Source organism: Temnothorax americanus, unplaced genomic scaffold (assembly GCF_048541705.1).
Source record: "Temnothorax americanus isolate GAGA-0224 unplaced genomic scaffold, ASM4854170v1 Scaffold10, whole genome shotgun sequence".
NCBI classification, from domain to species: domain Eukaryota; kingdom Metazoa; phylum Arthropoda; class Insecta; order Hymenoptera; family Formicidae; genus Temnothorax; species Temnothorax americanus.
In genome coordinates this window covers 4165882-4180708 of record NW_027509231.1, presented here as the reverse complement: position 1 = coordinate 4180708, position 14827 = coordinate 4165882, and the positions used below count along the sequence as shown (strand labels likewise).

Genomic DNA, 14827 nt, shown 5'->3' with positions numbered 1-14827 from the left:
GCGGTTCAGATGTTTACAGAGATCTCGTCGTACGGTGAGTCGTAAATTAAAAAAAAAAAAAATGTTATTATTCATCAATATCAACGTAAGAACGTCTACGTTTTTTGCCCCATGATGATTTCGCAATACATATTTCGCTGAACAGCTCACGTCATTTTTTACGTACCGCAGTGGTTTGTTTTCGCGAATTGCGTTAAATCCGAATCATCCTCTTAATTGTATAATTGACTATATATTTTCCGATCTTTCGCGATGCAACTTGTTAGCTGATTTTACCCGCGTATCTCGCGGTCATTAGCTATATACAATTATTGCACGCGATCGCAATAAACAACGAATGCAGATTGATATGTATCTCATTCAGATCCGACATTTCAATGGTATCCACTAAGCACAAAGTTCGCTGATAAAATTTCCATATATATAACATATACAAGAAGCGCGAAAGTGAAAACGTGATAAAAACGACTAATCGCCAGCGGTCTTAATTCGGGCGCGAGAACAACGGTCGTTATTGCGAGGCACGAGCCGAGTTTATCTTCGACTGGCGAATAACGGCGCAAAAAGGTCGATCACTTTCCCGGGGCTTGCCGCTTGCGTAAAAGAGAAGGTTGCACACGCGCGAGTGAAACGCAGCAACAGGACCGACCTGCGCGCCCGCAACGTGCAAATAATTGTTTTACTATCTGCGTTGCCCTTTACGAAAATACACTCTTATATTTTTTTGGCAATTTTCGATTTGTCACCGAGCCCGTGCAAACAAGTCGCATTCGTCTAAAACGAGAATGGTGTCCTTGTTTTGTTTTGCATTTGCATATACAGCGAGTGTTTGTGTTGCTCGCCTCGATCTCGAGAACGCACGTGACTCTCGCACTACATTTTATTCTAATTTAAATAAGCTGTCCTCAAAGATATTAAAATTACCCGCGGCAAAATAGTAAACAGACCGCGGTAATATGCATTTAAACATTGAGATACGAGCGATCGCGTCGTCTTGCGTAATTTCGAAATTGCGATTTAAGTTTAAATCGACTTTACGTAGATTGCGTAACCTTCGTGAAAAGTTCGCCGGCTGAAATTTCAATCCAAGTCTCTCGATGTCGTTCGTCGAGAGCCGTAAAAGTTACCGCGCGATCGTATACGCTCTCCCAGGAAGTATGCAAGCTCTTCGTATACGAGCTCCAGTCCCTCTCGTCTTCTCAACGAGAGAGATTCACCTCTTTGACCGGCGAGTAAAAAAGTTTCAGAGGTTCTCAACGCGTCGTGACATTTTTTTATAACCCTTGCTGTTTTCACTGAGTAATTATTGAATAATAATTTAATTATGTTATTTCCTTCACGCGTATAAGTAGCATGTAAATTGTATGGATAAATACGTTCGAATTACGTCACAATCACATTTTTACGTCGTCAGAGATTAAAGCGGAAGCGTACATCTTTATGAACGTATGTCTCTAATAAGATTATTCAATATTGCGCAATCAGAGATGAGCAGACCGCGAGAGAAAGAGAGACAAAGGACTCAACCTGACAGCTGGATTGGTTTCAAAAAGCTGAATATTTTCGCGAAATTATAGACATATATATATATATATATATATATATATATATGTGTGCACACATATATTTGGAACTTTCCGACGTGACATCTGTCTATTTGTCCACTCGTGGCTTTGACGTGACAGCGATGGAAACCTCGTTAACGTCTGCGTTCTATCGTCGATGGGGGCTTTCGAGCACCTATTAATAACTGCAAATAATAAATATCTATCGATTGGTCCGAAACGAGGCAAATCGATATTTCGCGAATCGCTCGGGATATTTATAGAAAATGGATACTTGCAAAATGTGTTTACTGGTCTCAAAAATATCTACGTAAATCATAAAGCTGCGTAGATAGAGAAAGATCCATCGAAAAGATTTACGATTATGATTATCCTTATAATTGAATGTTTATCATATATTTCTCATGATTTATTTTATTGTTTATAAAGAGCTCGCTTATACATATGTCGTATCTCAGGCTTGACGCATATTGAAATTCGCTACTGTATACGTAAGATAACGAAATAAGATAATGAAACAACAATTGCAACATTAATTATAACGTGCAGTTTGTCACGCCTACGCGAGCAATTACGAATTAAAAGCTTGATCGATGAAATGAACTTCGCACTCCTCTCGAAACGAGACGAAATGCAAATTTAGACATTTGGACGATCGCCTAACGAGAATACGCTGTCATGTCTACGGCCAAATGGCGAAGGCGAGCGATTGTTCTCGTTAAACGAATCGACGATTGTCGGAAGCACGCGAACTTTTAATTCGCCTCGGTATCAGCGGATACCCGCGTTCTCAAATATTTTTTCTTTTACCTCGGTGCACTGACCTACGACGTATCCCAACAATTTTATTGTGCAACCTTATATCTGTCTGCTTAAACCGCAAATATATCGCGATGACTTTCCGAGGCATTCGGCAAACAGCCAAAATTCTAGCGAGACATATCCAAAACGCGAAGCCTTGAAGTTTCGTGTGTGACAAATCATTGTTAAATCGTTTGAACGAGTCGTTTTCAAACAGTTTTGTTTGTTATTCAGTTGTAAATATTATTTATTGCAACGTTGATAATAGAAGCAAAACAATACTAATAAACCAAAGGTATATGAAAAAGAGAAATAAATATATGAAAAACAATTCGAGAGAAAAGTTAAAAACGTAAGAAGCAAATTTTTGCGAAAGAGTTTTTTGTGGAAAAATGACATTGCAATTTTTTATGACAAATACGTGACATAAAAACAGGTGCTCTTTATCTTCGGTGTATATACCGTGAATCATTGTTTGCTGAAAGCTGGTCAAAGTCACACTTGGTGTATATATATATATATATATATATATATATATGTATATGTATATGTATATATATACCAAGTGTGACTTTGACCAGCTTTCAGCAAACAATGATATATATATATATATATATATATATATATATATATATATATATATATAGTATATATATAATCATAAAGAAGACATCGCAAAGCGATATCTTTAACGTCGAATTTAAATTTATATCTTTGTTTTGCTAATACAAATATGTAACTTAAAAGAAATCTTACTTATAAAACTACATAAAATTACCCACAGACATATTAGTTACAGACTTCGATCCTGAAATTCGAGACAATCCGTCGAAAAATAACCTGTTTTTAGCAATCACCGACCGCGTAAAATTCGCGGTTATGTAAAATGTAGATCGTGATTCGCGCGGTACACGTTGCAAAACTCGGCTTTATAATTAAGATACCTCCTCCGTCGAGATCGCGAAATTAATTCCATCGACCGTTGCCCCGTGCAGTCACTCGGCAACCATGCCACCGGTGATTAACTGTGTCGCCGGTATTTCTCGCGATTAATCATTCTTCGTATCGCGTTGCTGCATGCGCGGAGATTATGCGCTGGCAGACAGAGCGGTTTTTGTTTTTCGACGGGCTAATTTTCCGATCGATGACGTACGATTTTTTCGCGCTATAGTGCATCGATCTCCCCGAGTTCGTTCGTGGCATGGCATGGCACGTGCGTTACGTAACTTTGTTCGCAGTCCACGCATGATCGCCTCGTGCATGGGAGAGACAGAGAGCGGGCTATTACTCGCGCAGCGAAAGTAAAGGTAGTAACGTGAAGTAACCGCGAGAGCCGCCGCTACTTCTCCGTGTAACCTGCTGCTAAAAATCACGCTGCCTGTAATAAGCGTCGCGTAAAAACGATTAAAAACGATTAAATTGCCGGCGTAACTGGGTTTTCGCAAAAATCCTGAAAATGATAATAAGTTGCGTGCGAAATTACAGCGGTAACATATAGCTTTCTAACATTAACGTTGCGAAAAATCTAGTTGACGCTAATTGTGTCTTAATAATACTCGGTAATTAAATATAATTATTAAGTGTGCAGTTGCTTGCTTCATCTCTTGAGAAAATTGGAGGTGTCTCAGAAGCAGCTTTTTTTCTCTCTTCCTCATAATTTTTATATATATATATGTCTCATTTTAATAACATGATATCAAACTCACGCGAAGACGCATTGCATTTTTATGTTCAAGCTCCTTCGCTGGCGTATTTCTCGTCTCTGAGCGTAATCTATTAGGTTATTCAGTTCCACGTTGAGATTTCGATATATATCCAATATTCTTCGGTATACCCCTCATCTTTACACACGCTGAAACTATTTTTCGCTGACAGTCAATACCTCGTGTTGTTGACGTTCCCGCGGTATACTATCGCGGAAGCGAGAGAAAACAGCGGAGTCTCGTGACCTGCTGTTTTGAGATCGAAATGAATTCGCGTGACCGACATCGGCGACCTACGATTTCAAAAGTAGAATATCCGGACGAGGCAGGGGCGGTGGCGACTGGCCTTCGTCCAGGTGAATTTCTTTGACCGTGGACCTGGCACTGAATTTACAATTGCGAGGTGGCATTTATTTTCGAACGTCTTCTCAGTAAAGGCATTCGGATGATCAATTTCAAGGATAAAATTTTAACTCTTGAAATAAAGAGTAAAACAAAGAAATACAAGAAAAGACAGAACAGCTAAATATTCGATAATGCCAAAGTCTTGAAATTTATTCTCATTCATCAACTATTAGACACTAATAAGTGTGGTCCAAAATTCAAGTAGGTATTCTAAACATTTAATCAACTTTTTTAGACAACGAAGAGTACATATTTATCGACAATTAATTAAAGTACATAAATCAATTGTCTTATCTGCAAAATCGGTAATAATTTATTCTGAATTAGCTTTTGTACTGTTCTTAGAAGTTCTTAGGAAGAAAAGCTTTGTACTTCTTTATGTACCGCTCTTTTTCTACAAAATAGGTCTTCTCGCGACCCAGACTTCTCAGAATACAAAGTCTGGCATGTCAGTCGCAAGTCGCAATAGCCTCGAGCTTCGCTGATTCGGCGCTTCTTATACCGAAATAAGATCAAAGCGCAGGAAACACGAAGCTGTATAGCTGTCCCGAGCCACCTGCACGCGCAGCCAATGAAGACATTATGCAATGAGTGCATGCAAGAAATTTTTCTGCTATTGACCCATTCATTTTTTTTTCCAACATGCTGTTAATCTCATTATTATGTTACAATCGTCAAATTATCGCGTAATACTATCAAAACATAGCATCCAAGAAATTCACGATTTATCACAATTACTAAATATAATTTAACAAAATATTCAACGATATAATAATTGTTTTCTAAATAATAATTTAATAAATCGTGCTTGTGATTTAACTAATTAAAGACAACGTAAAAATCTTTAGAAAATCTAATAAACAAGGAAAATAAAAATTCTCAAGTATTTGAATATTCAGTGATTCAATTCCAAAATATTCACGTTCAAAATATTTTATTTATCGTATCATCGAACGAGTTATATCTCTCGCAAAATTGTTGTAGTACCTTGACACAGATGCAAACTACTCACAAACACATTTCTATAGCGTATATACAATTCGTTGGACTTGCGTCGCAATCTATCGGCAAAATGATCAACATATGATTACGCAGTAAAGTGTAAACATGTTTTCCCTCACTGACTCATGTGCTTTTCATTATAATTGGCGTCAACGAGTTCCGAGTCCGCGCGCTTCGAGTGTCATCGAAATGAGAACGACGAGCTTCCGCGAGCTCAAAGCTCGCTGATTGACGCGATGAATTGCGTATACAGTAACCACGGGCAGGAAGCCGTAGGTGTTTGTCGCATTATCTGCATAACTTCTTTCGACGAATTTATCTTACGTAACTTCGGAATTTTTTGACAGTGTTTAATTTCACCTAGTCCTTCATTTGCTCATTTAACAGAGAGAATTTCTTTGTATTGCTAATCATTTATAAAAAATTTTACTTCAACAAAATTAAATTCTATATAAAGAGAAAATTCTTTTTTAAGATTTAAAGTCTAAAACGAATAAAAAGCACGATGCAGATTTTGTATCAATTTACATTTATCAGAGCATTCATGAGCGATAAGTGCATTCATGATGTTTCTCGGTAATTAAATCAATTATCTATTTCAGCTTTAGTCATTAATATTTGATTGCAGCGATTCTCGGTTTGGAAACAGTTAATAAACGATCTCTGCCTCTGAATATAATAATTGACAATGTTGATATATGCAGAGTTATTTAAATGATATTTGATTAAATGACTTATGTAAACAGTTATACTCAGAAATATCACTACGGTAGCAAATAAATTTTGCAAATTTCTTATTTTTTTCGATAATACACGATTATATGTGTATAGTATATGCATACGATAAAACTATAAACAAATAAAAATTATTTATATACGATCTGTCCCCATTCCCGCAAGCTAAAGCTAATTAGAATTTAATTGTTACATTATCTCTCTCTCTGGGAAAACTAGAAAGAAGCACAGAATCATTTGACACACAGTGAACTTTGGACTTCTCTCGTCGCTTAATTCTGAGAGATGCCTTCTAAACTTCATTAACAAAAGCAATTGAGGTTTCTCAAGATTGAATAGCAAACACTAAGACTATATTCATGCCAAATTAGAAATGTTCTGTTAGTCGGCGAAATGTTACATTACTCACCTCGAAAAAAATGGGGAAAAGTATCGACATGCGACACGTGGACGTTTGTTAGGAAGCACGTAGCGCGATGGGGCTTGAACGCGCTTACGACTTTCGAGTTTCTTTTTTTTTTTAATCCACTATACGTTTCCGAGCGGCTGCGCTTGATTGAAGAAGCTACTCCGAAGTTTATCGTCGCGAACCAGTCGCGAAATCGGTCTACGTACGTGAGCGAACGCGTGTGTAATACGTGTGACTGGCGTTGCGTGCGAAGGAGCGCGAGCGTAAACACGTCCGACTTGTACGAGCGATTGAAACGAACTGAAAACTGAAACCACACAGGCGGCGAGCGGCGAGCGCGGTCCGAAGTTTAGCGTCGTGACGGAAACTGTCCGGGTCCGGGAATGTATGCCTGCTATGTACAAGGTGTGCGGAAAGGATTTGTATTAGCCGTTAAAATTAGAGATAGCGACTGATCGAAATGAGCGCAGATAAAATTTATTTCTAGCAGCTTTTATTTCAAAATATCAAAAAGTATTTAAAACGTATATAGGTATACATATATTAAGCACAATAATTATTATCAAAGTATTTTCTCTTAAATGTATAATGTAAATAATTATGGCAGCAACACTCTCTGACAATGTTTATTTTTCATATTTAACGTTAATGTTTAGTTTGTCATTATTAATCCTCTCTTCCTTCCTCTTTTTCTCTAATAGAGGATTTAAATCATTTCCAAGCCATTTTTCCAATTCGATTGTACCGAAGTATTCGTCTTGGAGATGATCTATTCAGGGTTATACACGTGTTACAGACGTGTTCACGGACAATCGCGTCACTCTGTACGCGAAACACGCGTGTGTACACATTCGCTGACGTGTATGCGTGCGAGGTGGTAAGACCACGCGATGTGTTTCGTATGAGGAGGAGCTTGGTGATTGGTCGTTAACGGGTCGGACCAGCGAGCCTTTTTTGCCTCAATGTAGAGGATTAAAGAAAGCAAAATGCGTGAAGATCGTTGGCCTAGATCGGCGACGGCACCGAGCCGTGTCGCGCGATTAGCTACGTGCCGGAAAACATTTTCGTAAGAGACTCACGTCAACAACGATTAGCCAATTATTGATGAGCGACAACAGAGGCTCGTCCTCGTAGGCGTTTTCATGCTTCTTCACTTAACAGATTGGTGATTTTTTTATTCTACGCATGATGACGTTCGAATGTGCCTTGGATGGTTGAATGTACTTATTACTGCATAGTTTTTTTTTCCAAGGCTGTTATCACTAGTGACGCGAGATAACTTATGTAGCTCTGTCATTCCCTGGATGATTTTTCTCTTGAAAATATAGAATAATAATGCATCAATTTTTTAAAGGATAATTGGTCAACAAAAATATCTAGCTTTATTATTGGTGTATATTTTATTAACGCATATGTATCGTGTTTTTAAAATTTAAATTAACTATCTGTCTGCTTAGAAATTTAAAGATAAACGCATACATATTTTTCCATGAAATATAATATGTATTTTTATATCTTTTACTTTACTAATTAGATTAGAAAATATATTATGTGTCTCTCGCTAATAATTTGATCTAATATAATTTAAAATGACGGAGCAATAAGCTGCGCTAATTGACTCAAAAATTTAAGCGGTAGTATACTTATGACAAAAATCATTAAAAATACTATAACTCTTTTGCTGCGAGTCCTACTGATAGACGAGGAACGGCTGAAATTCTATTATGAGCATATTCTGAACCTAGCACATATTCAGATAATTTTTACTTACTATTCCTTACTTTACGTTTAAAAGTGCTTTCTTTTAATCGTTTTCTTTCTTTTAAATTTTATATGCTATTATAAACTACAAAAATTTGTATCATTGACATAGTCAATAGTCATCGTGCAGTGACGCGGAGCAAATGGGTTAAATGATAAATCAAGCTATTATATTTTTTTATATACACGTCACCAAGTATTTATCACAAAATAATTTTACACTGATTTAAATTATCCGACGCGTTATTAATTCGTCTCTTTAAATTATAATAATCAAATTATTAGCAAGAGACGCATGATATCTTTTAATTAATTAAAAGCTTTGTTATTTCTTTCCTATGCGTATTGAATCGTACTCAAAGACTGAGTTGTTGTTTTTCTTGCCTCTCCATATCGGCCCATCACTTTGACGTCGTAATACAGATAGTACAAGAAGATTAACTCTCTTATGAAATACTGTTTTCGACGAATTTCAAAAACACGTGCAAACTCTTCAATGTTTGAAATAGAAAAGGGGAACACAATATCTTAATTATTACGAGACAATAAAGATACGACATGTGTGCTGTGCACCATGTATTTTTACAATAATGTCACATCATATGCACATTATATAATAGCGAGGTGAAAGTTTTATTCGAATAATCTTTTAATTTTGTGTGCGATCGGTGATCAGTGGGCCTATTCTGTAACTCTTAACGACAGTTTCGTTATCGTTATATTTGCATTGCGCAGATATTATATATGCTAAAAAAGCTGATAACAAAACTGTCGTTAATAATTACAGTATAGGCCCACAGTATCTTAAACATATTTTAATTTTTTTAATCTTTTACAAGGCCACGTTTTATTTAATTGCCATTTATATAATATTGCCATTTTATAATCACGTTAGCGTAACTCTCACACGATATTGGCTGCATTCCGATATTCACTGTCAGTACTGCAAATCTATATTTTACGTCACGTACACTGTAGATTTTCAGTACTGAAAGTTGCTGACAGTGAATATCGGAATGCAGCCATTATCGCTCTGTTATAATAATAATAATTTATTATTAGCTATTTCACGAATAAATGCTAAGCCCTCTTTATATTTTTATTAATTGGAATAAATATTCGCAATTTGAGAGAAATATTGACTCTATTTTGTTAAAAAAAAAAAAACACTAGCAGCTCTGTAAAATATTGAAAAGAAGACAAAAATTGTTTTATTTATTTATAGTTTATAATTTATGCGCGGTAATCATGACAACTAATCGAGACAGTACTTTGACTTCGCTTCATTTATCAATCCAGGGGAATATAGAAAGGTTAACATCACATTTTTATCGGTGCGACGTACGAAGTTGAACAAAGTAATCGTGCATTATCTGCTATTGTGCAGTCACAACAAGACGTTTCGCGCTCGTCGGTTGATAATAAGAAAACCGTATGGGTATTGTTGACTCGTTATAATTTCTGCTGCGCAATACAAATCGCATAATGTAACAAATAAAAACAGTAGTGTTGTACATACGCATTTGTTTACGCTTGATAGCTCTCAAACCGGTTTGAAAAACAGTACTTGAAAATCTTATCTCTTTCATTCTTCCCTATTAAAAATTATTAATTCGTGGAATGGTTATTAGTTGAAACAGGTGGCGTTTGCAATACGTATACGCATATTAAAATAGCTGATAGTAGAACTCCCGTTGGTAATCGAGCTAATTTAAGATTCTGACATCGTACGACATGTCGGCTGATATAAAGAGGCATTCGACTTGACCATTGATCGTCGTACAAAATATCGAAGTGCCATTCCCCAGGAATATCGATTGGATAAAAATATAATAGAACCTCATCGTGTTCACGTTTAATCTTTTCCTTTTATGGTATATCTAGCCCGAGCTAGAGATATCATACACTTAGCGCTTTATTTTTAGTTTTACCGCGTTCCTGTAATTTTCGAGATCAAGTTTCTATCTTCCTAAAATCAAGCTTCAATCTTTTATCTTCCTGAAATTTCGCTTTCCCGCGCGCTAAATAAGTTTTTGCAAAATGTACGCGTCACAACAATCCTGTTATCACGCTTGTCGATCTTCTGCCGCGAGCCCTTTGTGTCCTGCACCTTCCCCTCGAGAATACGTTGGCGGTGCTGCAGTCTCGAAACTTTCTCGCGATATCCCTTTCCGCGATAGCAGATGGCCTGCCTTACGTCACGGCCGTTCGCGAGGTCACCGACCTTGGAAATCGCGAGTGCAATTACTAGCCACCGTGTATATATCCGCGGCTTTTATGCGCAGGCCGTAGGAGTTCCTCCGAAGGCGAAAATGGAGTAACAAGAGCGCGCCGCCCGCGGGTTTCTCTTCAACGACCTCGATCGTTCAACCGCATAGAAGGAGAAAGCAAAATGCGCTCTTCTGCCTCCTTCCTCTCAATACAGCGTTGCGGTAATCTGCGATGGAGGCCTCCATTACTAAAAAACAGATGCTTCTCGCTTGAACAATTATCCGTTAGGAAGTATATATGTCGCGATAATGCGCGAGAAACCATTTTTCTTTTTATCTAAAAAGAGATAAACTTAAACGAGACCTATTATCTCGAGTTATTTGGAGCGTTCATTAATTTAAAAGAATTTTTTTATCTGATAATACCTATTCATCTCTAATAGACGAAATTATTTTATCAAGATTGTAAGCAATGTATTATTATCTTGCTGTGAGAAAATACACTCCTATTCGGCATTGTTAATAGAGTTTCATCGAGATAATAAAGTTGATGAAAGTAAGAAACAATAAAGTAATAAGATAATGATTAAACAGTTGGGTTCTGATTACACCGCAAAATAATATCATTTTTCTGCTATTGAAATATGATAGTGCACGCAGCTATAGCTAGGTGACGATATATTCAGAGTGTCGAGAAGAGTCACTTAATGCGGTCGACATAAAACAGATCTTGAATGTGCGCGCGTGAAGTTACAATCGCTTCAGTTATGTTGACGTGTTACAGTGTAGTGTGCGCGCGTTCTTACGCATCAGATTACGCAATTAAAGCGTAGTAAAGATACGTCACGATATACACCCACTTTTTCTCGAGCTGCGATTGGTCCGTCGTAAATGATTCGTCGAGGACGAATTCGCCAGGGCCGACAAACAAGATTGTTTTTCACTCGCGACGACTTCCTAGTGCGTCGCGGCGCTCATTTCAGGAATCTGAAAGTTGGTAAAAAACGATAGAGACGTAGAAAGAGACAAAAAGTGTTGTTAGCGAACTTTGAATAATATCCATCAGGCATAAACGACAACTACAGAATTATTGTTCCATTATGCCGCTTGTTATTTTCGGTACTGAGAAACGAGTCATTAAATTTAAGAAATTAATTACTATATTCTGTTCGCTTCGGTAAACACGCGATTACAATTTTTATCGCAACATACTCTAGAGATATATGATGAAAAATGAATAGTATAAAAATTATTAATGCACACAAATAAATAGACATACGTGTAATAACTTAAACTTAAACAATAAGATAACAGAAGATAGAAATTAAATAATCTCCAAACTTGTAGAAATGTTTAACTTTACAGTTAAAATTTGGCTAGAATTTTTTTTATAAAATCACAAAGTGTAAAATCTTTTTGAGATCTAAAACCGTAATGCAACTTGCATTTTAATTCGTTATTGAAATTGTATGTTATTAAAAAAATAATTTGTAGAATATTATTTTAATTATCTGTAAATAATATACATGTAACGCAATTCGTCTCATCGTGAATGTTATAAATCAAGAGACACGGTAGTGTCTCGCGCCAAGTACACGCGAAGCGAGACCGCACCGTGACTCTTTTACGCGACGCGACGGGTTGCGAGTATACGAGATGTTGAGATCTCGATAACGAGTGAACGGATCAAGTTCTAATTAGGCTTGATCGATAGCTTGGGGTCCAATTAGGGGGGGGTTTCTCTTATAATATTCCGCTACGTGCCCTACGAGCGGAGATATTGCGACGCAAAGTCCAAATGTCAAAAATTTTTTTTAAGATACTTTCTTCTACGTCAACCGCTCGCATTCATTATAACATATTATGACGTCATCAGAGAAACGTCACTTTCACTTTTTCGACGCTGGCGGCGCAGGTATCGCCAGTTTCGATATCGCGCGCGTATTTCAAAATTAGGTCGATAAACTTATCGGTCAGGAGGAAGATTTCTATTTAAGTAAAAATTAGGTATATATATAACCAGATAATGCGCTTCATAGATTTCGGTGTCCAGGTGTAATAATACGTTGAATTCGATGTCCACGTGTCCCAGGTTGCCGATGACGAGGTCCACACAGTGCGCTTCGTAGTTTTCGGTGTCCAGGTGTAATAATATGTTGAATGCGATGTCTACGTGTCCCAGGTTGCCGATGACGAGGTCCACATAGTGCGCTCCGTAGTTTTCGGTGTCTACGTGTATTAATACCTTGAATTCGATGTCCACGTGTCCCAGGTTGCCGATGACGAGGTCCACACAGTGCGCTTCGTAGTTTTCGGTGTCCAGGTGTAATAATACGTTGAATGCGATGTCTACGTGTCCCAGGTTGCCGATGACGAGGTCCACACAGTGCGCTCCGTAGTTTTTGGTGTCTACGTGTATTAATATCTTGAATTCGATGTCCACGTGTCTCAGGTTGCCGATGACGAGGTCCACACAGTGCGCTTCGTAGTTTTCGGTGTCCAGGTGTAATCGTACGTTGAATTCGATGTCTAGGTGTCCCAGGTTGCCGATGACGAGGTCCACATAGTGTGCTCCGTAGTTTTCGGTGTCTACGTGTATTAATACCTTGAATTCGATGTCCACGTGTCCCAGGTTGCCGATGACGAGGTCCACACAGTGCGCTTCATAGTTTTCGGTGTCCAGGTGTAATAATACGTTGAATTCGATGTCCACGTGTCCCAGGTTGCCGATGACGAGGTCCACACAGTGCGCTTCGTAGTTTTCGGTGTCCAGGTGTAATAATATGTTGAATGCGATGTCTACGTGTCCCAGGTTGCCGATGACGAGGTCCACATAGTGCGCTCCATAGTTTTCGGTGTCTACGTGTATTAATACCTTGAATTCGATGTCCACGTGTCCCAGGTTGCCGATGACGAGGTCCACACAGTGCGCTTCGTAGTTTTCGGTGTCCAGGTGTAATAATACGTTGAATGCGATGTCTACGTGTCCTAGGTTGCCGATGACGAGGTCCACACAGTGCGCTCCGTAGTTTTTGGTGTCTACGTGTATTAATATCTTGAATTCGATGTCCACGTGTCTCAGGTTGCCGATGACGAGGTCCACACAGTGCGCTTCGTAGTTTTCGGTGTCCAGGTGTAATCGTACGTTGAATTCGATGTCTAGGTGTCCCAGGTTGCCGATGACGAGGTCCACACAGTGCGCTTCGTAGTTTTCGGTGTCCAGGTGTAATAATATGTTGAATGCGATGTCTACGTGTCCCAGGTTGCCGATGACGAGGTCCACATAGTGCGCTCCATAGTTTTCGGTGTCTACGTGTATTAATACCTTGAATTCGATGTCCACGTGTCCCAGGTTGCCGATGACGAGGTCCACACAGTGCGCTTCGTAGTTTTCGGTGTCCAGGTGTAATAATACGTTGAATGCGATGTCTACGTGTCCTAGGTTGCCGATGACGAGGTCCACACAGTGCGCTCCGTAGTTTTTGGTGTCTACGTGTATTAATATCTTGAATTCGATGTCCACGTGTCTCAGGTTGCCGATGACGAGGTCCACACAGTGCGCTTCGTAGTTTTCGGTGTCCAGGTGTAATCGTACGTTGAATTCGATGTCTAGGTGTCCCAGGTTGCCGATGACGAGGTCCACATAGTGCGCTCCATAGTTTTCGGTGTCTACGTGTATTAATACCTTGAATTCGATGTCCACGTGTCCCAGGTTGCCGATGACGAGGTCCACACAGTGCGCTTCGTAGTTTTCGGTGTCCAGGTGTAATAATACGTTGAATGCGATGTCTACGTGTCCCAGGTTGCCGATGACGAGGTCCACACAGTGCGCTCCATAGTTTTTGGTGTCTACGTGTATTAATATCTTGAATTCGATGTCCACGTGTCTCAGGTTGCCGATGACGGGATCCAGATAATGCGCTTCATAGATTTCGGTGTCCAGGTGTAATTGTACGTTGAATTCGATGTCTAGGTGTCCCAGGTTGCCGATGACGAGGTCCACATAGTGCGCTCCGTAGTTTTTGGTGTCTACGTGTATTAATACCTTGAAATTGATGTCTAGGTGTCCCAGGTTGCTGATGACGAGGTCCACATAATGCGCTTCATAGTTTTTGGTGTCCAGGTGTAATCGTACGTTGAATTCGATGTCTAGGTATCCCAGGTTGCCGATGACAAGGTCCACATAGTGCGCTCCGTAGTTTTCGGTGTCCACGTGTCCCAGGTTGCCGATGACGA

The 14827-nt window shown here is 38.8% G+C and overlaps 2 protein-coding genes and 1 long non-coding RNA gene across 5 annotated transcripts in view; 1 reads left to right on the top strand and 2 right to left on the bottom strand.

Annotated features, from left to right (window-relative positions):
• Lpin (phosphatidate phosphatase LPIN) overlaps nt 1-6933 on the bottom strand; it is a 32433-nt gene extending 25500 nt beyond the window's left edge. For 2 of the 3 annotated variants that reach the window (XR_013257788.1, XM_077411853.1), the window contains exon 1: nt 6621-6933. The gene's annotated coding sequence lies outside the window, so the exon portion shown is untranslated. The remainder of the gene's footprint in view (nt 1-6620) is intronic. The other variant, XM_077411841.1, reaches the window with a different exon arrangement.
• Nucleotides 3134-14827, top strand: part of LOC143900493 (uncharacterized) — an 18456-nt gene continuing 6762 nt past the window's right edge. The window contains exon 1 of the mRNA XM_077411922.1: nt 3134-3673. The gene's annotated coding sequence lies outside the window, so the exon portion shown is untranslated. The remainder of the gene's footprint in view (nt 3674-14827) is intronic.
• The window catches only part of LOC143900538 (uncharacterized), a 22356-nt gene continuing 14625 nt past the window's right edge, over nt 7097-14827 (bottom strand). Inside the window, exon 2 of the long non-coding RNA XR_013257814.1 lies at nt 7097-11578. This is a non-coding gene — a long non-coding RNA (uncharacterized LOC143900538). The remainder of the gene's footprint in view (nt 11579-14827) is intronic.